Consider the following 17,322-nt stretch of genomic DNA (forward strand, 5'->3'; position numbering starts at 1 on the left):
AAGGGAGAGAGTGAGCGAGCGAGCGCTTCGCAAAGTCGCCCCCTGCTGGGCAGCGAGGGCTGCAACCGGCGGCCTGCCTGCGTGCAAGAGCAACTCATACTTACCTGGCAGGGGAGATACCATGATCACGAAGGTGGTTCTCCCAGGGTGAGGCCCGTCCATTGCACTCCGGGCAGGTTGACCCCTGCGATTTCCCCAAATGCGGGAAACTCGACTGCATAATTTGTGGTAGTGGGGGACTGCGTTCGCGCTTTCCCCTGATGAGCACCGGTTAACGACAGAGCAGGCGTGCCGCTGAGGATCCCTTGCTGGCTGGGGACAGTGGGGAGAGCATGCGGGACTCGGTCCTTTATCTGCACTGCGACAGAGAAGGCTTTTTTCATCCTTCACAGGGGCTGGGTGTGGCTGCTTCTGTGACATCATCACTCTATGCAAATCCTCAGGGCTCACTGCGCTCTGGCCGAGTGCCCGGTTTATGGCATTTTCTGGTGTTTGCGGCTAACTGTAGCTCTGGGCAAGTGCGGCGGAGCTTTCCCGTGGGCTGTGTTTCCCGCGTTCAGTGCCGATCAAGGGAGAGAGTGAGCGAGCGAGCGCTTCGCAAAGTCGCCCCCTGCTGGGCAGCGAGGGCTGCAACCGGCGGCCTGCCTGCGTGCAAGAGCAACTCATACTTACCTGGCAGGGGAGATACCATGATCACGAAGGTGGTTCTCCCAGGGTGAGGCCCGTCCATTGCACTCCGGGCAGGTTGACCCCTGCGATTTCCCCAAATGCGGGAAACTCGACTGCATAATTTGTGGTAGTGGGGGACTGCGTTCGCGCTTTCCCCTGATGAGCACCGGTTAACGACAGAGCAGGCGTGCCGCTGAGGATCCCTTGCTGGCTGGGGACAGTGGGGAGAGCATGCGGGACTCGGTCCTTTATCTGCACTGCGACAGAGAAGGCTTTTTTCATCCTTCACAGGGGCTGGGTGTGGCTGCTTCTGTGACATCATCACTCTATGCAAATCCTCAGGGCTCACTGCGCGCCGGCCGAGTGCCCGGTTTATGGCATTTTCTGGTGTTTGCGGCTAACTGTAGCTCTGGGCAAGTGCGGCGGAGCTTTCCCGTGGGCTGTGTTTCCCGCGTTCAGTGCCGATCAAGGGAGAGAGTGAGCGAGCGAGCGCTTCGCAAAGTCGCCCCCTGCTGGGCAGCGAGGGCTGCAACCGGCGGCCTGCCTGCGTGCAAGAGCAACTCATACTTACCTGGCAGGGGAGATACCATGATCACGAAGGTGGTTCTCCCAGGGTGAGGCCCGTCCATTGCACTCCGGGCAGGTTGACCCCTGCGATTTCCCCAAATGCGGGAAACTCGACTGCATAATTTGTGGTAGTGGGGGACTGCGTTCGCGCTTTCCCCTGATGAGCACCGGTTAACGACAGAGCAGGCGTGCCGCTGAGGATCCCTTGCTGGCTGGGGACAGTGGGGAGAGCATGCGGGACTCGGTCCTTTATCTGCACTGCGACAGAGAAGGCTTTTTTCATCCTTCACAGGGGCTGGGTGTGGCTGCTTCTGTGACATCATCACTCTATGCAAATCCTCAGGGCTCACTGCGCTCCGGCCGAGTGCCCGGTTTATGGCATTTTCTGGTGTTTGCGGCTAACTGTAGCTCTGGGCAAGTGCGGCGGAGCTTTCCCGTGGGCTGTGTTTCCCGCGTTCAGTGCCGATCAAGGGAGAGAGTGAGCGAGCGAGCGCTTCGCAAAGTCGCCCCCTGCTGGGCAGCGAGGGCTGCAACCGGCGGCCTGCCTGCGTGCAAGAGCAACTCATACTTACCTGGCAGGGGAGATACCATGATCACGAAGGTGGTTCTCCCAGGGTGAGGCCCGTCCATTGCACTCCGGGCAGGTTGACCCCTGCGATTTCCCCAAATGCGGGAAACTCGACTGCATAATTTGTGGTAGTGGGGGACTGCGTTCGCGCTTTCCCCTGATGAGCACCGGTTAACGACAGAGCAGGCGTGCCGCTGAGGATCCCTTGCTGGCTGGGGACAGTGGGGAGAGCATGCGGGACTCGGTCCTTTATCTGCACTGCGACAGAGAAGGCTTTTTTCATCCTTCACAGGGGCTGGGTGTGGCTGCTTCTGTGACATCATCACTCTATGCAAATCCTCAGGGCTCACTGCGCGCCGGCCGAGTGCCCGGTTTATGGCATTTTCTGGTGTTTGCGGCTAACTGTAGCTCTGGGCAAGTGCGGCGGAGCTTTCCCGTGGGCTGTGTTTCCCGCGTTCAGTGCCGATCAAGGGAGAGAGTGAGCGAGCGAGCGCTTCGCAAAGTCGCCCCCTGCTGGGCAGCGAGGGCTGCAACCGGCGGCCTGCCTGCGTGCAAGAGCAACTCATACTTACCTGGCAGGGGAGATACCATGATCACGAAGGTGGTTCTCCCAGGGTGAGGCCCGTCCATTGCACTCCGGGCAGGTTGACCCCTGCGATTTCCATAAATGCGGGAAACTCGACTGCATAATTTGTGGTAGTGGGGGACTGCGTTCGCGCTTTCCCCTGATGAGCACCGGTTAACGACAGAGCAGGTGTGCCGCTGAGGATCCCTTGTTGGCTGGGGACAGTGGGGAGAGCATGCGGGACTCGGTCCTTTATCTGCACTGCGACAGAGAAGGCTTTTTTCATCCTTCACAGGGGCTGGGTGTGGCTGCTTCTGTGACATCATCACTCTATGCAAATCCTCAGGGCTCACTGCGCGCCGGCCGAGTGCCCGGTTTATGGCATTTTTTGGTGTTTGCGGCTAACTGTATTTCTGGGCAAGTGCGGCGGAGCTTTCCCGTGGGCTGTGTTTCCCGCGTTCAGTGCCGATCAAGGGAGAGAGTGAGCGAGCGAGCGCTTCGCAAAGTCGCCCCCTGCTGGGCAGCGAGGGCTGCAACCGGCGGCCTGCCTGTGTGCAAGAGCAACTCATACTTACCTGGCAGGGGAGATACCATGATCACGAAGGTGGTTCTCCCAGGGTGAGGCCCGTCCATTGCACTCCGGGCAGGTTGACCCCTGCGATTTCCCCAAATGCGGGAAACTCGACTGCATAATTTGTGGTAGTGGGGGACTGCGTTCGCGCTTTCCCCTGATGAGCACCGGTTAACGACAGAGCAGGCGTGCCGCTGAGGATCCCTTGCTGGCTGGGGACAGTGGGGAGAGCATGCGGGACTCGGTCCTTTATCTGCACTGCGACAGAGAAGGCTTTTTTCATCCTTCACAGGGGCTGGGTGTGGCTGCTTCTGTGACATCATCACTCTATGCAAATCCTCAGGGCTCACTGCGCTCCGGCCGAGTGCCCGGTTTATGGCATTTTCTGGTGTTTGCGGCTAACTGTAGCTCTGGGCAAGTGCGGCGGAGCTTTCCCGTGGGCTGTGTTTCCCGCGTTCAGTGCCGATCAAGGGAGAGAGTGAGCGAGCGAGCGCTTCGCAAAGTCGCCCCCTGCTGGGCAGCGAGGCGAGGGCTGCAACCGGCGGCCTGCCTGCGTGCAAGAGCAACTCATACTTACCTGGCAGGGGAGATACCATGATCACGAAGGTGGTTCTCCCAGGGTGAGGCCCGTCCATTGCACTCCGGGCAGGTTGACCCCTGCGATTTCCCCAAATGCGGGAAACTCGACTGCATAATTTGTGGTAGTGGGGGACTGCGTTCGCGCTTTCCCCTGATGAGCACCGGTTAACGACAGAGCAGGCGTGCCGCTGAGGATCCCTTGCTGGCTGGGGACAGTGGGGAGAGCATGCGGGACTCGGTCCTTTATCTGCACTGCGACAGAGAAGGCTTTTTTCATCCTTCACAGGGGCTGGGTGTGGCTGCTTCTGTGACATCATCACTCTATGCAAATCCTCAGGGCTCACTGCGCTCCGGCCGAGTGCCCGGTTTATGGCATTTTCTGGTGTTTGCGGCTAACTGTAGCTCTGGGCAAGTGCGGCGGAGCTTTCCCGTGGGCTGTGTTTCCCGCGTTCAGTGCCGATCAAGGGAGAGAGTGAGCGAGCGAGCGCTTCGCAAAGTCGCCCCCTGCTGGGCAGCGAGGGCTGCAACCGGCGGCCTGCCTGCGTGCAAGAGCAACTCATACTTACCTGGCAGGGGAGATACCATGATCACGAAGGTGGTTCTCCCAGGGTGAGGCCCGTCCATTGCACTCCGGGCAGGTTGACCCCTGCGATTTCCCCAAATGCGGGAAACTCGACTGCATAATTTGTGGTAGTGGGGGACTGCGTTCGCGCTTTCACCTGATGAGCACCGGTTAACGACAGAGCAGGCGTGCCGCTGAGGATCCCTTGCTGGCTGGGGACAGTGGGGAGAGCATGCGGGACTCGGTCCTTTATCTGCACTGCGACAGAGAAGGCTTTTTTCATCCTTCACAGGGGCTGGGTGTGGCTGCTTCTGTGACATCATCACTCTATGCAAATCCTCAGGGCTCACTGCGCTCCGGCCGAGTGCCCGGTTTATGGCATTTTCTGGTGTTTGCGGCTAACTGTAGCTCTGGGCAAGTGCGGCGGAGCTTTCCCGTGGGCTGTGTTTCCCGCGTTCAGTGCCGATCAAGGGAGAGAGTGAGCGAGCGAGCGCTTCGCAAAGTCGCCCCCTGCTGGGCAGCGAGGGCTGCAACCGGCGGCCTGCCTGCGTGCAAGAGCAACTCATACTTACCTGGCAGGGGAGATACCATGATCACGAAGGTGGTTCTCCCAGGGTGAGGCCCGTCCATTGCACTCCGGGCAGGTTGACCCCTGCGATTTCCCCAAATGCGGGAAACTCGACTGCATAATTTGTGGTAGTGGGGGACTGCGTTCGCGCTTTCCCCTGATGAGCACCGGTTAACGACAGAGCAGGCGTGCCGCTGAGGATCCCTTGCTGGCTGGGGACAGTGGGGAGAGCATGCGGGACTCGGTCCTTTATCTGCACTGCGACAGAGAAGGCTTTTTTCATCCTTCACAGGGGCTGGGTGTGGCTGCTTCTGTGACATCATCACTCTATGCAAATCCTCAGGGCTCACTGCGCTCCGGCCGAGTGCCCGGTTTATGGCATTTTCTGGTGTTTGCGGCTAACTGTAGCTCTGGGCAAGTGCGGCGGAGCTTTCCCGTGGGCTGTGTTTCCCGCGTTCAGTGCCGATCAAGGGAGAGAGTGAGCGAGCGAGCGCTTCGCAAAGTCGCCCCCTGCTGGGCAGCGAGGGCTGCAACCGGCGGCCTGCCTGCGTGCAAGAGCAACTCATACTTACCTGGCAGGGGAGATACCATGATCACGAAGGTGGTTCTCCCAGGGTGAGGCCCGTCCATTGCACTCCGGGCAGGTTGACCCCTGCGATTTCCCCAAATGCGGGAAACTCGACTGCATAATTTGTGGTAGTGGGGGACTGCGTTCGCGCTTTCCCCTGATGAGCACCGGTTAACGACAGAGCAGGCGTGCCGCTGAGGATCCCTTGCTGGCTGGGGACAGTGGGGAGAGCATGCGGGACTCGGTCCTTTATCTGCACTGCGACAGAGAAGGCTTTTTTCATCCTTCACAGGGGCTGGGTGTGGCTGCTTCTGTGACATCATCACTCTATGCAAATCCTCAGGGCTCACTGCGCTCCGGCCGAGTGCCCGGTTTATGGCATTTTCTGGTGTTTGCGGCTAACTGTAGCTCTGGGCAAGTGCGGCGGAGCTTTCCCGTGGGCTGTGTTTCCCGCGTTCAGTGCCGATCAAGGGAGAGAGTGAGCGAGCGAGCGCTTCGCAAAGTCGCCCCCTGCTGGGCAGCGAGGGCTGCAACCGGCGGCCTGCCTGCGTGCAAGAGCAACTCATACTTACCTGGCAGGGGAGATACCATGATCACGAAGGTGGTTCTCCCAGGGTGAGGCCCGTCCATTGCACTCCGGGCAGGTTGACCCCTGCGATTTCCCCAAATGCGGGAAACTCGACTGCATAATTTGTGGTAGTGGGGGACTGCGTTCGCGCTTTCCCCTGATGAGCACCGGTTAACGACAGAGCAGGCGTGCCGCTGAGGATCCCTTGCTGGCTGGGGACAGTGGGGAGAGCATGCGGGACTCGGTCCTTTATCTGCACTGCGACAGAGAAGGCTTTTTTCATCCTTCACAGGGGCTGGGTGTGGCTGCTTCTGTGACATCATCACTCTATGCAAATCCTCAGGGCTCACTGCGCGCCGGCCGAGTGCCCGGTTTATGGCATTTTCTGGTGTTTGCGGCTAACTGTAGCTCTGGGCAAGTGCGGCGGAGCTTTCCCGTGGGCTGTGTTTCCCGCGTTCAGTGCCGATCAAGGGAGAGAGTGAGCGAGCGAGCGCTTCGCAAAGTCGCCCCCTGCTGGGCAGCGAGGGCTGCAACCGGCGGCCTGCCTGCGTGCAAGAGCAACTCATACTTACCTGGCAGGGGAGATACCATGATCACGAAGGTGGTTCTCCCAGGGTGAGGCCCGTCCATTGCACTCCGGGCAGGTTGACCCCTGCGATTTCCCCAAATGCGGGAAACTCGACTGCATAATTTGTGGTAGTGGGGGACTGCGTTCGCGCTTTCCCCTGATGAGCACCGGTTAACGACAGAGCAGGCGTGCCGCTGAGGATCCCTTGCTGGCTGGGGACAGTGGGGAGAGCATGCGGGACTCGGTCCTTTATCTGCACTGCGACAGAGAAGGCTTTTTTCATCCTTCACAGGGGCTGGGTGTGGCTGCTTCTGTGACATCATCACTCTATGCAAATCCTCAGGGCTCACTGCGCTCCGGCCGAGTGCCCGGTTTATGGCATTTTCTGGTGTTTGCGGCTAACTGTAGCTCTGGGCAAGTGCGGCGGAGCTTTCCCGTGGGCTGTGTTTCCCGCGTTCAGTGCCGATCAAGGGAGAGAGTGAGCGAGCGAGCGCTTCGCAAAGTCGCCCCCTGCTGGGCAGCGAGGGCTGCAACCGGCGGCCTGCCTGCGTGCAAGAGCAACTCATACTTACCTGGCAGGGGAGATACCATGATCACGAAGGTGGTTCTCCCAGGGTGAGGCCCGTCCATTGCACTCCGGGCAGGTTGACCCCTGCGATTTCCCCAAATGCGGGAAACTCGACTGCATAATTTGTGGTAGTATGGGACTGCGTTCGCGCTTTCCCCTGATGAGCACCGGTTAACGACAGAGCAGGCGTGCCGCTGAGGATCCCTTGCTGGCTGGGGACAGTGGGGAGAGCATGCGGGACTCGGTCCTTTATCTGCACTGCGACAGAGAAGGCTTTTTTCATCCTTCACAGGGGCTGGGTGTGGCTGCTTCTGTGACATCATCACTCTATGCAAATCCTTAGGGCTCACTGCGCGCCGGCCGAGTGCCCGGTTTATGGCATTTTCTGGTGTTTGCGGCTAACTGTAGCTCTGGGCAAGTGCGGCGGAGCTTTCCCGTGGGCTGTGTTTCCCGCGTTCAGTGCCGATCAAGGGAGAGAGTGAGCGAGCGAGCGCTTCGCAAAGTCGCCCCCTGCTGGGCAGCGAGGGCTGCAACCGGCGGCCTGCCTGCGTGCAAGAGCAACTCATACTTACCTGGCAGGGGAGATACCATGATCACGAAGGTGGTTCTCCCAGGGTGAGGCCCGTCCATTGCACTCCGGGCAGGTTGACCCCTGCGATTTCCCCAAATGCGGGAAACTCGACTGCATAATTTGTGGTAGTGGGGGACTGCGTTCGCGCTTTCCCCTGATGAGCACCGGTTAACGACAGAGCAGGCGTGCCGCTGAGGATCCCTTGCTGGCTGGGGACAGTGGGGAGAGCATGCGGGACTCGGTCCTTTATCTGCACTGCGACAGAGAAGGCTTTTTTCATCCTTCACAGGGGCTGGGTGTGGCTGCTTCTGTGACATCATCACTCTATGCAAATCCTCAGGGCTCACTGCGCGCCGGCCGAGTGCCCGGTTTATGGCATTTTCTGGTGTTTGCGGCTAACTGTAGCTCTGGGCAAGTGCGGCGGAGCTTTCCCGTGGGCTGTGTTTCCCGCGTTCAGTGCCGATCAAGGGAGAGAGTGAGCGAGCGAGCGCTTCGCAAAGTCGCCCCCTGCTGGGCAGCGAGGGCTGCAACCGGCGGCCTGCCTGCGTGCAAGAGCAACTCATACTTACCTGGCAGGGGAGATACCATGATCACGAAGGTGGTTCTCCCAGGGTGAGGCCCGTCCATTGCACTCCGGGCAGGTTGACCCCTGCGATTTCCCCAAATGCGGGAAACTCGACTGCATAATTTGTGGTAGTGGGGGACTGCGTTCGCGCTTTCCCCTGATGAGCACCGGTTAACGACAGAGCAGGCGTGCCGCTGAGGATCCCTTGCTGGCTGGGGACAGTGGGGAGAGCATGCGGGACTCGGTCCTTTATCTGCACTGCGACAGAGAAGGCTTTTTTCATCCTTCACAGGGGCTGGGTGTGGCTGCTTCTGTGACATCATCACTCTATGCAAATCCTCAGGGCTCACTGCGCTCTGGCCGAGTGCCCGGTTTATGGCATTTTCTGGTGTTTGCGGCTAACTGTAGCTCTGGGCAAGTGCGGCGGAGCTTTCCCGTGGGCTGTGTTTCCCGCGTTCAGTGCCGATCAAGGGAGAGAGTGAGCGAGCGAGCGCTTCGCAAAGTCGCCCCCTGCTGGGCAGCGAGGGCTGCAACCGGCGGCCTGCCTGCGTGCAAGAGCAACTCATACTTACCTGGCAGGGGAGATACCATGATCACGAAGGTGGTTCTCCCAGGGTGAGGCCCGTCCATTGCACTCCGGGCAGGTTGACCCCTGCGATTTCCCCAAATGCGGGAAACTCGACTGCATAATTTGTGGTAGTGGGGGACTGCGTTCGCGCTTTCCCCTGATGAGCACCGGTTAACGACAGAGCAGGCGTGCCGCTGAGGATCCCTTGCTGGCTGGGGACAGTGGGGAGAGCATGCGGGACTCGGTCCTTTATCTGCACTGCGACAGAGAAGGCTTTTTTCATCCTTCACAGGGGCTGGGTGTGGCTGCTTCTGTGACATCATCACTCTATGCAAATCCTCAGGGCTCACTGCGCGCCGGCCGAGTGCCCGGTTTATGGCATTTTCTGGTGTTTGCGGCTAACTGTAGCTCTGGGCAAGTGCGGCGGAGCTTTCCCGTGGGCTGTGTTTCCCGCGTTCAGTGCCGATCAAGGGAGAGAGTGAGCGAGCGAGCGCTTCGCAAAGTCGCCCCCTGCTGGGCAGCGAGGGCTGCAACCGGCGGCCTGCCTGCGTGCAAGAGCAACTCATACTTACCTGGCAGGGGAGATACCATGATCACGAAGGTGGTTCTCCCAGGGTGAGGCCCGTCCATTGCACTCCGGGCAGGTTGACCCCTGCGATTTCCCCAAATGCGGGAAACTCGACTGCATAATTTGTGGTAGTGGTGGACTGCGTTCGCGCTTTCCCCTGATGAGCACCGGTTAACGACAGAGCAGGCGTGCCGCTGAGGATCCCTTGCTGGCTGGGGACAGTGGGGAGAGCATGCGGGACTCGGTCCTTTATCTGCACTGCGACAGAGAAGGCTTTTTTCATCCTTCACAGGGGCTGGGTGTGGCTGCTTCTGTGACATCATCACTCTATGCAAATCCTCAGGGCTCACTGCGCTCCGGCCGAGTGCCCGGTTTATGGCATTTTCTGGTGTTTGCGGCTAACTGTAGCTCTGGGCAAGTGCGGCGGAGCTTTCCCGTGGGCTGTGTTTCCCGCGTTCAGTGCCGATCAAGGGAGAGAGTGAGCGAGCGAGCGCTTCGCAAAGTCGCCCCCTGCTGGGCAGCGAGGGCTGCAACCGGCGGCCTGCCTGCGTGCAAGAGCAACTCATACTTACCTGGCAGGGGAGATACCATGATCACGAAGGTGGTTCTCCCAGGGTGAGGCCCGTCCATTGCACTTCGGGCAGGTTGACCCCTGCGATTTCCCCAAATGCGGGAAACTCGACTGCATAATTTGTGGTAGTGGGGGACTGCGTTCGCGCTTTCCCCTGATGAGCACCGGTTAACGACAGAGCAGGCGTGCCGCTGAGGATCCCTTGCTGGCTGGGGACAGTGGGGAGAGCATGCGGGACTCGGTCCTTTATCTGCACTGCGACAGAGAAGGCTTTTTTCATCCTTCACAGGGGCTGGGTGTGGCTGCTTCTGTGACATCATCACTCTATGCAAATCCTCAGGGCTCACTGCGCGCCGGCCGAGTGCCCGGTTTATGGCATTTTCTGGTGTTTGCGGCTAACTGTAGCTCTGGGCAAGTGCGGCGGAGCTTTCCCGTGGGCTGTGTTTCCCGCGTTCAGTGCCGATCAAGGGAGAGAGTGAGCGAGCGAGCGCTTCGCAAAGTCGCCCCCTGCTGGGCAGCGAGGGCTGCAACCGGCGGCCTGCCTGCGTGCAAGAGCAACTCATACTTACCTGGCAGGTGAGATACCATGATCACGAAGGTGGTTCTCCCAGGGTGAGGCCCGTCCATTGCACTCCGGGCAGGTTGACCCCTGCGATTTCCATAAATGCGGGAAACTCGACTGCATAATTTGTGGTAGTGGGGGACTGCGTTCGCGCTTTCCCCTGATGAGCACCGGTTAACGACAGAGCAGGCGTGCCGCTGAGGATCCCTTGCTGGCTGGGGACAGTGGGGAGAGCATGCGGGACTCGGTCCTTTATCTGCACTGCGACAGAGAAGGCTTTTTTCATCCTTCACAGGGGCTGGGTGTGGCTGCTTCTGTGACATCATCACTCTATGCAAATCCTCAGGGCTCACTGCGCTCCGGCCGAGTGCCCGGTTTATGGCATTTTCTGGTGTTTGCGGCTAACTGTAGCTCTGGGCAAGTGCGGCGGAGCTTTCCCGTGGGCTGTGTTTCCCGCGTTCAGTGCCGATCAAGGGAGAGAGTGAGCGAGCGAGCGCTTCGCAAAGTCGCCCCCTGCTGGGCAGCGAGGGCTGCAACCGGCGGCCTGCCTGCGTGCAAGAGCAACTCATACTTACCTGGCAGGGGAGATACCATGATCACGAAGGTGGTTCTCCCAGGGTGAGGCCCGTCCATTGCACTCCGGGCAGGTTGACCCCTGCGATTTCTCCAAATGCGGGAAACTCGACTGCATAATTTGTGGTAGTGGGGGACTGCGTTCGCGCTTTCCCCTGATGAGCACCGGTTAACGACAGAGCAGGCGTGCCGCTGAGGATCCCTTGCTGGCTGGGGACAGTGGGGAGAGCATGCGGGACTCGGTCCTTTATCTGCACTGCGACAGAGAAGGCTTTTTTCATCCTTCACAGGGGCTGGGTGTGGCTGCTTCTGTGACATCATCACTCTATGCAAATCCTCAGGGCTCACTGCGCGCCGGCCGAGTGCCCGGTTTATGGCATTTTCTGGTGTTTGCGGCTAACTGTAGCTCTGGGCAAGTGCGGCGGAGCTTTCCCGTGGGCTGTGTTTCCCGCGTTCAGTGCCGATCAAGGGAGAGAGTGAGCGAGCGAGCGCTTCGCAAAGTCGCCCCCTGCTGGGCAGCGAGGGCTGCAACCGGCGGCCTGCCTGCGTGCAAGAGCAACTCATACTTACCTGGCAGGGGAGATACCATGATCACGAAGGTGGTTCTCCCAGGGTGAGGCCCGTCCATTGCACTCCGGGCAGGTTGACCCCTGCGATTTCCCCAAATGCGGGAAACTCGACTGCATAATTTGTGGTAGTGGGGGACTGCGTTCGCGCTTTCCCCTGATGAGCACCGGTTAACGACAGAGCAGGCGTGCCGCTGAGGATCCCTTGCTGGCTGGGGACAGTGGGGAGAGCATGCGGGACTCGGTCCTTTATCTGCACTGCGACAGAGAAGGCTTTTTTCATCCTTCACAGGGGCTGGGTGTGGCTGCTTCTGTGACATCATCACTCTATGCAAATCCTCAGGGCTCACTGCGCTCCGGCCGAGTGCCCGGTTTATGGCATTTTCTGGTGTTTGCGGCTAACTGTAGCTCTGGGCAAGTGCGGCGGAGCTTTCCCGTGGGCTGTGTTTCCCGCGTTCAGTGCCGATCAAGGGAGAGAGTGAGCGAGCGAGCGCTTCGCAAAGTCGCCCCCTGCTGGGCAGCGAGGGCTGCAACCGGCGGCCTGCCTGCGTGCAAGAGCAACTCATACTTACCTGGCAGGGGAGATACCATGATCACGAAGGTGGTTCTCCCAGGGTGAGGCCCGTCCATTGCACTCCGGGCAGGTTGACCCCTGCGATTTCCCCAAATGCGGGAAACTCGACTGCATAATTTGTGGTAGTGGGGGACTGCGTTCGCGCTTTCCCCTGATGAGCACCGGTTAACGACAGAGCAGGCGTGCCGCTGAGGATCCCTTGCTGGCTGGGGACAGTGGGGAGAGCATGCGGGACTCGGTCCTTTATCTGCACTGCGACAGAGAAGGCTTTTTTCATCCTTCACAGGGGCTGGGTGTGGCTGCTTCTGTGACATCATCACTCTATGCAAATCCTCAGGGCTCACTGCGCGCCGGCCGAGTGCCCGGTTTATGGCATTTTCTGGTGTTTGCGGCTAACTGTAGCTCTGGGCAAGTGCGGCGGAGCTTTCCCGTGGGCTGTGTTTCCCGCGTTCAGTGCCGATCAAGGGAGAGAGTGAGCGAGCGAGCACTTCGCAAAGTCGCCCCCTGCTGGGCAGCGAGGGCTGCAACCGGCGGCCTGCCTGCGTGCAAGAGCAACTCATACTTACCTGGCAGGGGAGATACCATGATCACGAAGGTGGTTCTCCCAGGGTGAGGCCCGTCCATTGCACTCCGGGCAGGTTGACCCCTGCGATTTCCCCAAATGCGGGAAACTCGACTGCATAATTTGTGGTAGTGGGGGACTGCGTTCGCGCTTTCCCCTGATGAGCACCGGTTAACGACAGAGCAGGCGTGCCGCTGAGGATCCCTTGCTGGCTGGGGACAGTGGGGAGAGCATGCGGGACTCGGTCCTTTATCTGCACTGCGACAGAGAAGGCTTTTTTCATCCTTCACAGGGGCTGGGTGTGGCTGCTTCTGTGACATCATCACTCTATGCAAATCCTCAGGGCTCACTGCGCTCCGGCCGAGTGCCCGGTTTATGGCATTTTCTGGTGTTTGCGGCTAACTGTAGCTCTGGGCAAGTGCGGCGGAGCTTTCCCGTGGGCTGTGTTTCCCGCGTTCAGTGCCGATCAAGGGAGAGAGTGAGCGAGCGAGCGCTTCGCAAAGTCGCCCCCTGCTGGGCAGCGAGGGCTGCAACCGGCGGCCTGCCTGCGTGCAAGAGCAACTCATACTTACCTGGCAGGGGAGATACCATGATCACGAAGGTGGTTCTCCCAGGGTGAGGCCCGTCCATTGCACTCCGGGCAGGTTGACCCCTGCGATTTCCCCAAATGCGGGAAACTCGACTGCATAATTTGTGGTAGTGGGGGACTGCGTTCGCGCTTTCCCCTGATGAGCACCGGTTAACGACAGAGCAGGCGTGCCGCTGAGGATCCCTTGCTGGCTGGGGACAGTGGGGAGAGCATGCGGGACTCGGTCCTTTATCTGCACTGCGACAGAGAAGGCTTTTTTCATCCTTCACAGGGGCTGGGTGTGGCTGCTTCTGTGACATCATCACTCTATGCAAATCCTCAGGGCTCACTGCGCTCCGGCCGAGTGCCCGGTTTATGGCATTTTCTGGTGTTTGCGGCTAACTGTAGCTCTGGGCAAGTGCGGCGGAGCTTTCCCGTGGGCTGTGTTTCCCGCGTTCAGTGCCGATCAAGGGAGAGAGTGAGCGAGCGAGCGCTTCGCAAAGTCGCCCCCTGCTGGGCAGCGAGGGCTGCAACCGGCGGCCTGCCTGCGTGCAAGAGCAACTCATACTTACCTGGCAGGGGAGATACCATGATCACGAAGGTGGTTCTCCCAGGGTGAGGCCCGTCCATTGCACTCCGGGCAGGTTGACCCCTGCGATTTCCCCAAATGCGGGAAACTCGACTGCATAATTTGTGGTAGTGGGGGACTGCGTTCGCGCTTTCCCCTGATGAGCACCGGTTAACGACAGAGCAGGCGTGCCGCTGAGGATCCCTTGCTGGCTGGGGACAGTGGGGAGAGCATGCGGGACTCGGTCCTTTATCTGCACTGCGACAGAGAAGGCTTTTTTCATCCTTCACAGGGGCTGGGTGTGGCTGCTTCTGTGACATCATCACTCTATGCAAATCCTCAGGGCTCACTGCGCGCCGGCCGAGTGCCCGGTTTATGGCATTTTCTGGTGTTTGCGGCTAACTGTAGCTCTGGGCAAGTGCGGCGGAGCTTTCCCGTGGGCTGTGTTTCCCGCGTTCAGTGCCGATCAAGGGAGAGAGTGAGCGAGCGAGCGCTTCGCAAAGTCGCCCCCTGCTGGGCAGCGAGGGCTGCAACCGGCGGCCTGCCTGCGTGCAAGAGCAACTCATACTTACCTGGCAGGGGAGATACCATGATCACGAAGGTGGTTCTCCCAGGGTGAGGCCCGTCCATTGCACTCCGGGCAGGTTGACCCCTGCGATTTCCCCAAATGCGGGAAACTCGACTGCATAATTTGTGGTAGTGGGGGACTGCGTTCGCGCTTTCCCCTGATGAGCACCGGTTAACGACAGAGCAGGCGTGCCGCTGAGGATCCCTTGCTGGCTGGGGACAGTGGGGAGAGCATGCGGGACTCGGTCCTTTATCTGCACTGCGACAGAGAAGGCTTTTTTCATCCTTCACAGGGGCTGGGTGTGGCTGCTTCTGTGACATCATCACTCTATGCAAATCCTCAGGGCTCACTGCGCTCCGGCCGAGTGCCCGGTTTATGGCATTTTCTGGTGTTTGCGGCTAACTGTAGCTCTGGGCAAGTGCGGCGGAGCTTTCCCGTGGGCTGTGTTTCCCGCGTTCAGTGCCGATCAAGGGAGAGAGTGAGCGAGCGAGCGCTTCGCAAAGTCGCCCCCTGCTGGGCAGCGAGGGCTGCAACCGGCGGCCTGCCTGCGTGCAAGAGCAACTCATACTTACCTGGCAGGGGAGATACCATGATCACGAAGGTGGTTCTCCCAGGGTGAGGCCCGTCCATTGCACTCCGGGCAGGTTGACCCCTGCGATTTCCCCAAATGCGGGAAACTCGACTGCATAATTTGTGGTAGTGGGGGACTGCGTTCGCGCTTTCCCCTGATGAGCACCGGTTAACGACAGAGCAGGCGTGCCGCTGAGGATCCCTTGCTGGCTGGGGACAGTGGGGAGAGCATGCGGGACTCGGTCCTTTATCTGCACTGCGACAGAGAAGGCTTTTTTCATCCTTCACAGGGGCTGGGTGTGGCTGCTTCTGTGACATCATCACTCTATGCAAATCCTCAGGGCTCACTGCGCTCCGGCCGAGTGCCCGGTTTATGGCATTTTCTGGTGTTTGCGGCTAACTGTAGCTCTGGGCAAGTGCGGCGGAGCTTTCCCGTGGGCTGTGTTTCCCGCGTTCAGTGCCGATCAAGGGAGAGAGTGAGCGAGCGAGCGCTTCGCAAAGTCGCCCCCTGCTGGGCAGCGAGGGCTGCAACCGGCGGCCTGCCTGCGTGCAAGAGCAACTCATACTTACCTGGCAGGGGAGATACCATGATCACGAAGGTGGTTCTCCCAGGGTGAGGCCCGTCCATTGCACTCCGGGCAGGTTGACCCCTGCGATTTCCCCAAATGCGGGAAACTCGACTGCATAATTTGTGGTAGTGGGGGACTGCGTTCGCGCTTTCCCCCGATGAGCACCGGTTAACGACAGAGCAGGCGTGCCGCTGAGGATCCCTTGCTGGCTGGGGACAGTGGGGAGAGCATGCGGGACTCGGTCCTTTATCTGCACTGCGACAGAGAAGGCTTTTTTCATCCTTCACAGGGGCTGGGTGTGGCTGCTTCTGTGACATCATCACTCTATGCAAATCCTCAGGGCTCACTGCGCTCCGGCCGAGTGCCCGGTTTATGGCATTTTCTGGTGTTTGCGGCTAACTGTAGCTCTGGGCAAGTGCGGCGGAGCTTTCCCGTGGGCTGTGTTTCCCGCGTTCAGTGCCGATCAAGGGAGAGAGTGAGCGAGCGAGCGCTTCGCAAAGTCGCCCCCTGCTGGGCAGCGAGGGCTGCAACCGGCGGCCTGCCTGCGTGCAAGAGCAACTCATACTTACCTGGCAGGGGAGATACCATGATCACGAAGGTGGTTCTCCCAGGGTGAGGCCCGTCCATTGCACTCCGGGCAGGTTGACCCCTGCGATTTCCCCAAATGCGGGAAACTCGACTGCATAATTTGTGGTAGTGGGGGACTGCGTTCGCGCTTTCCCCTGATGAGCACCGGTTAACGACAGAGCAGGCGTGCCGCTGAGGATCCCTTGCTGGCTGGGGACAGTGGGGAGAGCATGCGGGACTCGGTCCTTTATCTGCACTGCGACAGAGAAGGCTTTTTTCATCCTTCACAGGGGCTGGGTGTGGCTGCTTCTGTGACATCATCACTCTATGCAAATCCTCAGGGCTCACTGCGCTCCGGCCGAGTGCCCGGTTTATGGCATTTTCTGGTGTTTGCGGCTAACTGTAGCTCTGGGCAAGTGCGGCGGAGCTTTCCCGTGGGCTGTGTTTCCCGCGTTCAGTGCCGATCAAGGGAGAGAGTGAGCGAGCGAGCGCTTCGCAAAGTCGCCCCCTGCTGGGCAGCGAGGGCTGCAACCGGCGGCCTGCCTGCGTGCAAGAGCAACTCATACTTACCTGGCAGGGGAGATACCATGATCACGAAGGTGGTTCTCCCAGGGTGAGGCCCGTCCATTGCACTCCGGGCAGGTTGACCCCTGCGATTTCCCCAAATGCGGGAAACTCGACTGCATAATTTGTGGTAGTGGGGGACTGCGTTCGCGCTTTCCCCCGATGAGCACCGGTTAACGACAGAGCAGGCGTGCCGCTGAGGATCCCTTGCTGGCTGGGGACAGTGGGGAGAGCATGCGGGACTCGGTCCTTTATCTGCACTGCGACAGAGAAGGCTTTTTTCATCCTTCACAGGGGCTGGGTGTGGCTGCTTCTGTGACATCATCACTCTATGCAAATCCTCAGGGCTCACTGCGCTCCGGCCGAGTGCCCGGTTTATGGCATTTTCTGGTGTTTGCGGCTAACTGTAGCTCTGGGCAAGTGCGGCGGAGCTTTCCCGTGGGCTGTGTTTCCCGCGTTCAGTGCCGATCAAGGGAGAGAGTGAGCGAGCGAGCGCTTCGCAAAGTCGCCCCCTGCTGGGCAGCGAGGGCTGCAACCGGCGGCCTGCCTGCGTGCAAGAGCAACTCATACTTACCTGGCAGGGGAGATACCATGATCACGAAGGTGGTTCTCCCAGGGTGAGGCCCGTCCATTGCACTCCGGGCAGGTTGACCCCTGCGATTTCCCCAAATGCGGGAAACTCGACTGCATAATTTGTGGTAGTGGGGGACTGCGTTCGCGCTTTCCCCCGATGAGCACCGGTTAACG

The 17,322-nt window shown here is 59.7% G+C and overlaps 31 non-coding genes across 31 annotated transcripts; all 31 read left to right on the forward strand.

Moving 5' to 3' along the window:
* The first annotated feature begins 96 nt into the window (after window positions 1-96).
* Window positions 97-260, forward strand: LOC137519752 (U1 spliceosomal RNA). Its single transcript, XR_011021128.1, has one exon. It is a non-coding gene; the product is annotated as a U1 spliceosomal RNA (small nuclear RNA).
* Window positions 261-664: 404 nt separating this feature from the next.
* Window positions 665-828, forward strand: LOC137519753 (U1 spliceosomal RNA). The gene has a single exon (XR_011021129.1). It is a non-coding gene; the product is annotated as a U1 spliceosomal RNA (small nuclear RNA).
* A 404-nt stretch (window positions 829-1,232) lies between these two features.
* On the forward strand, window positions 1,233-1,396 carry LOC137519754 (U1 spliceosomal RNA). The gene has a single exon (XR_011021130.1). It is a non-coding gene; the product is annotated as a U1 spliceosomal RNA (small nuclear RNA).
* A 404-nt stretch (window positions 1,397-1,800) lies between these two features.
* On the forward strand, window positions 1,801-1,964 carry LOC137519755 (U1 spliceosomal RNA). Its single transcript, XR_011021131.1, has one exon. It is a non-coding gene; the product is annotated as a U1 spliceosomal RNA (small nuclear RNA).
* A 404-nt stretch (window positions 1,965-2,368) lies between these two features.
* Window positions 2,369-2,532, forward strand: LOC137520027 (U1 spliceosomal RNA). Its single transcript, XR_011021394.1, has one exon. It is a non-coding gene; the product is annotated as a U1 spliceosomal RNA (small nuclear RNA).
* A 404-nt stretch (window positions 2,533-2,936) lies between these two features.
* Window positions 2,937-3,100, forward strand: LOC137519756 (U1 spliceosomal RNA). The gene has a single exon (XR_011021132.1). It is a non-coding gene; the product is annotated as a U1 spliceosomal RNA (small nuclear RNA).
* A 409-nt stretch (window positions 3,101-3,509) lies between these two features.
* LOC137519758 (U1 spliceosomal RNA) lies at window positions 3,510-3,673 on the forward strand. The gene has a single exon (XR_011021133.1). It is a non-coding gene; the product is annotated as a U1 spliceosomal RNA (small nuclear RNA).
* Window positions 3,674-4,077: 404 nt separating this feature from the next.
* LOC137520016 (U1 spliceosomal RNA) lies at window positions 4,078-4,241 on the forward strand. The gene has a single exon (XR_011021383.1). It is a non-coding gene; the product is annotated as a U1 spliceosomal RNA (small nuclear RNA).
* A 404-nt stretch (window positions 4,242-4,645) lies between these two features.
* Window positions 4,646-4,809, forward strand: LOC137519759 (U1 spliceosomal RNA). The gene has a single exon (XR_011021134.1). It is a non-coding gene; the product is annotated as a U1 spliceosomal RNA (small nuclear RNA).
* Window positions 4,810-5,213: 404 nt separating this feature from the next.
* LOC137519760 (U1 spliceosomal RNA) lies at window positions 5,214-5,377 on the forward strand. Its single transcript, XR_011021135.1, has one exon. It is a non-coding gene; the product is annotated as a U1 spliceosomal RNA (small nuclear RNA).
* Window positions 5,378-5,781: 404 nt separating this feature from the next.
* On the forward strand, window positions 5,782-5,945 carry LOC137519762 (U1 spliceosomal RNA). The gene has a single exon (XR_011021137.1). It is a non-coding gene; the product is annotated as a U1 spliceosomal RNA (small nuclear RNA).
* A 404-nt stretch (window positions 5,946-6,349) lies between these two features.
* LOC137519763 (U1 spliceosomal RNA) lies at window positions 6,350-6,513 on the forward strand. Its single transcript, XR_011021138.1, has one exon. It is a non-coding gene; the product is annotated as a U1 spliceosomal RNA (small nuclear RNA).
* A 404-nt stretch (window positions 6,514-6,917) lies between these two features.
* On the forward strand, window positions 6,918-7,081 carry LOC137519984 (U1 spliceosomal RNA). The gene has a single exon (XR_011021351.1). It is a non-coding gene; the product is annotated as a U1 spliceosomal RNA (small nuclear RNA).
* A 404-nt stretch (window positions 7,082-7,485) lies between these two features.
* On the forward strand, window positions 7,486-7,649 carry LOC137519764 (U1 spliceosomal RNA). The gene has a single exon (XR_011021139.1). It is a non-coding gene; the product is annotated as a U1 spliceosomal RNA (small nuclear RNA).
* Window positions 7,650-8,053: 404 nt separating this feature from the next.
* On the forward strand, window positions 8,054-8,217 carry LOC137519765 (U1 spliceosomal RNA). The gene has a single exon (XR_011021140.1). It is a non-coding gene; the product is annotated as a U1 spliceosomal RNA (small nuclear RNA).
* Window positions 8,218-8,621: 404 nt separating this feature from the next.
* Window positions 8,622-8,785, forward strand: LOC137519766 (U1 spliceosomal RNA). Its single transcript, XR_011021141.1, has one exon. It is a non-coding gene; the product is annotated as a U1 spliceosomal RNA (small nuclear RNA).
* Window positions 8,786-9,189: 404 nt separating this feature from the next.
* On the forward strand, window positions 9,190-9,353 carry LOC137520023 (U1 spliceosomal RNA). The gene has a single exon (XR_011021390.1). It is a non-coding gene; the product is annotated as a U1 spliceosomal RNA (small nuclear RNA).
* Window positions 9,354-9,757: 404 nt separating this feature from the next.
* Window positions 9,758-9,921, forward strand: LOC137520138 (U1 spliceosomal RNA). The gene has a single exon (XR_011021477.1). It is a non-coding gene; the product is annotated as a U1 spliceosomal RNA (small nuclear RNA).
* A 404-nt stretch (window positions 9,922-10,325) lies between these two features.
* On the forward strand, window positions 10,326-10,489 carry LOC137520036 (U1 spliceosomal RNA). The gene has a single exon (XR_011021403.1). It is a non-coding gene; the product is annotated as a U1 spliceosomal RNA (small nuclear RNA).
* Window positions 10,490-10,893: 404 nt separating this feature from the next.
* LOC137519966 (U1 spliceosomal RNA) lies at window positions 10,894-11,057 on the forward strand. Its single transcript, XR_011021332.1, has one exon. It is a non-coding gene; the product is annotated as a U1 spliceosomal RNA (small nuclear RNA).
* Window positions 11,058-11,461: 404 nt separating this feature from the next.
* LOC137519767 (U1 spliceosomal RNA) lies at window positions 11,462-11,625 on the forward strand. The gene has a single exon (XR_011021142.1). It is a non-coding gene; the product is annotated as a U1 spliceosomal RNA (small nuclear RNA).
* Window positions 11,626-12,029: 404 nt separating this feature from the next.
* On the forward strand, window positions 12,030-12,193 carry LOC137519768 (U1 spliceosomal RNA). The gene has a single exon (XR_011021143.1). It is a non-coding gene; the product is annotated as a U1 spliceosomal RNA (small nuclear RNA).
* Window positions 12,194-12,597: 404 nt separating this feature from the next.
* On the forward strand, window positions 12,598-12,761 carry LOC137519769 (U1 spliceosomal RNA). Its single transcript, XR_011021144.1, has one exon. It is a non-coding gene; the product is annotated as a U1 spliceosomal RNA (small nuclear RNA).
* Window positions 12,762-13,165: 404 nt separating this feature from the next.
* LOC137519770 (U1 spliceosomal RNA) lies at window positions 13,166-13,329 on the forward strand. The gene has a single exon (XR_011021145.1). It is a non-coding gene; the product is annotated as a U1 spliceosomal RNA (small nuclear RNA).
* A 404-nt stretch (window positions 13,330-13,733) lies between these two features.
* LOC137519771 (U1 spliceosomal RNA) lies at window positions 13,734-13,897 on the forward strand. Its single transcript, XR_011021146.1, has one exon. It is a non-coding gene; the product is annotated as a U1 spliceosomal RNA (small nuclear RNA).
* A 404-nt stretch (window positions 13,898-14,301) lies between these two features.
* LOC137519773 (U1 spliceosomal RNA) lies at window positions 14,302-14,465 on the forward strand. The gene has a single exon (XR_011021148.1). It is a non-coding gene; the product is annotated as a U1 spliceosomal RNA (small nuclear RNA).
* Window positions 14,466-14,869: 404 nt separating this feature from the next.
* On the forward strand, window positions 14,870-15,033 carry LOC137519774 (U1 spliceosomal RNA). Its single transcript, XR_011021149.1, has one exon. It is a non-coding gene; the product is annotated as a U1 spliceosomal RNA (small nuclear RNA).
* Window positions 15,034-15,437: 404 nt separating this feature from the next.
* LOC137520156 (U1 spliceosomal RNA) lies at window positions 15,438-15,601 on the forward strand. The gene has a single exon (XR_011021494.1). It is a non-coding gene; the product is annotated as a U1 spliceosomal RNA (small nuclear RNA).
* Window positions 15,602-16,005: 404 nt separating this feature from the next.
* LOC137519775 (U1 spliceosomal RNA) lies at window positions 16,006-16,169 on the forward strand. The gene has a single exon (XR_011021150.1). It is a non-coding gene; the product is annotated as a U1 spliceosomal RNA (small nuclear RNA).
* Window positions 16,170-16,573: 404 nt separating this feature from the next.
* LOC137520157 (U1 spliceosomal RNA) lies at window positions 16,574-16,737 on the forward strand. The gene has a single exon (XR_011021495.1). It is a non-coding gene; the product is annotated as a U1 spliceosomal RNA (small nuclear RNA).
* A 404-nt stretch (window positions 16,738-17,141) lies between these two features.
* On the forward strand, window positions 17,142-17,305 carry LOC137520158 (U1 spliceosomal RNA). The gene has a single exon (XR_011021496.1). It is a non-coding gene; the product is annotated as a U1 spliceosomal RNA (small nuclear RNA).
* The last annotated feature ends 17 nt before the right edge of the window (window positions 17,306-17,322 follow it).

Source organism: Hyperolius riggenbachi, chromosome 5 (assembly GCF_040937935.1).
Source record: "Hyperolius riggenbachi isolate aHypRig1 chromosome 5, aHypRig1.pri, whole genome shotgun sequence".
NCBI classification, from domain to species: Eukaryota; Metazoa; Chordata; class Amphibia; order Anura; family Hyperoliidae; genus Hyperolius; species Hyperolius riggenbachi.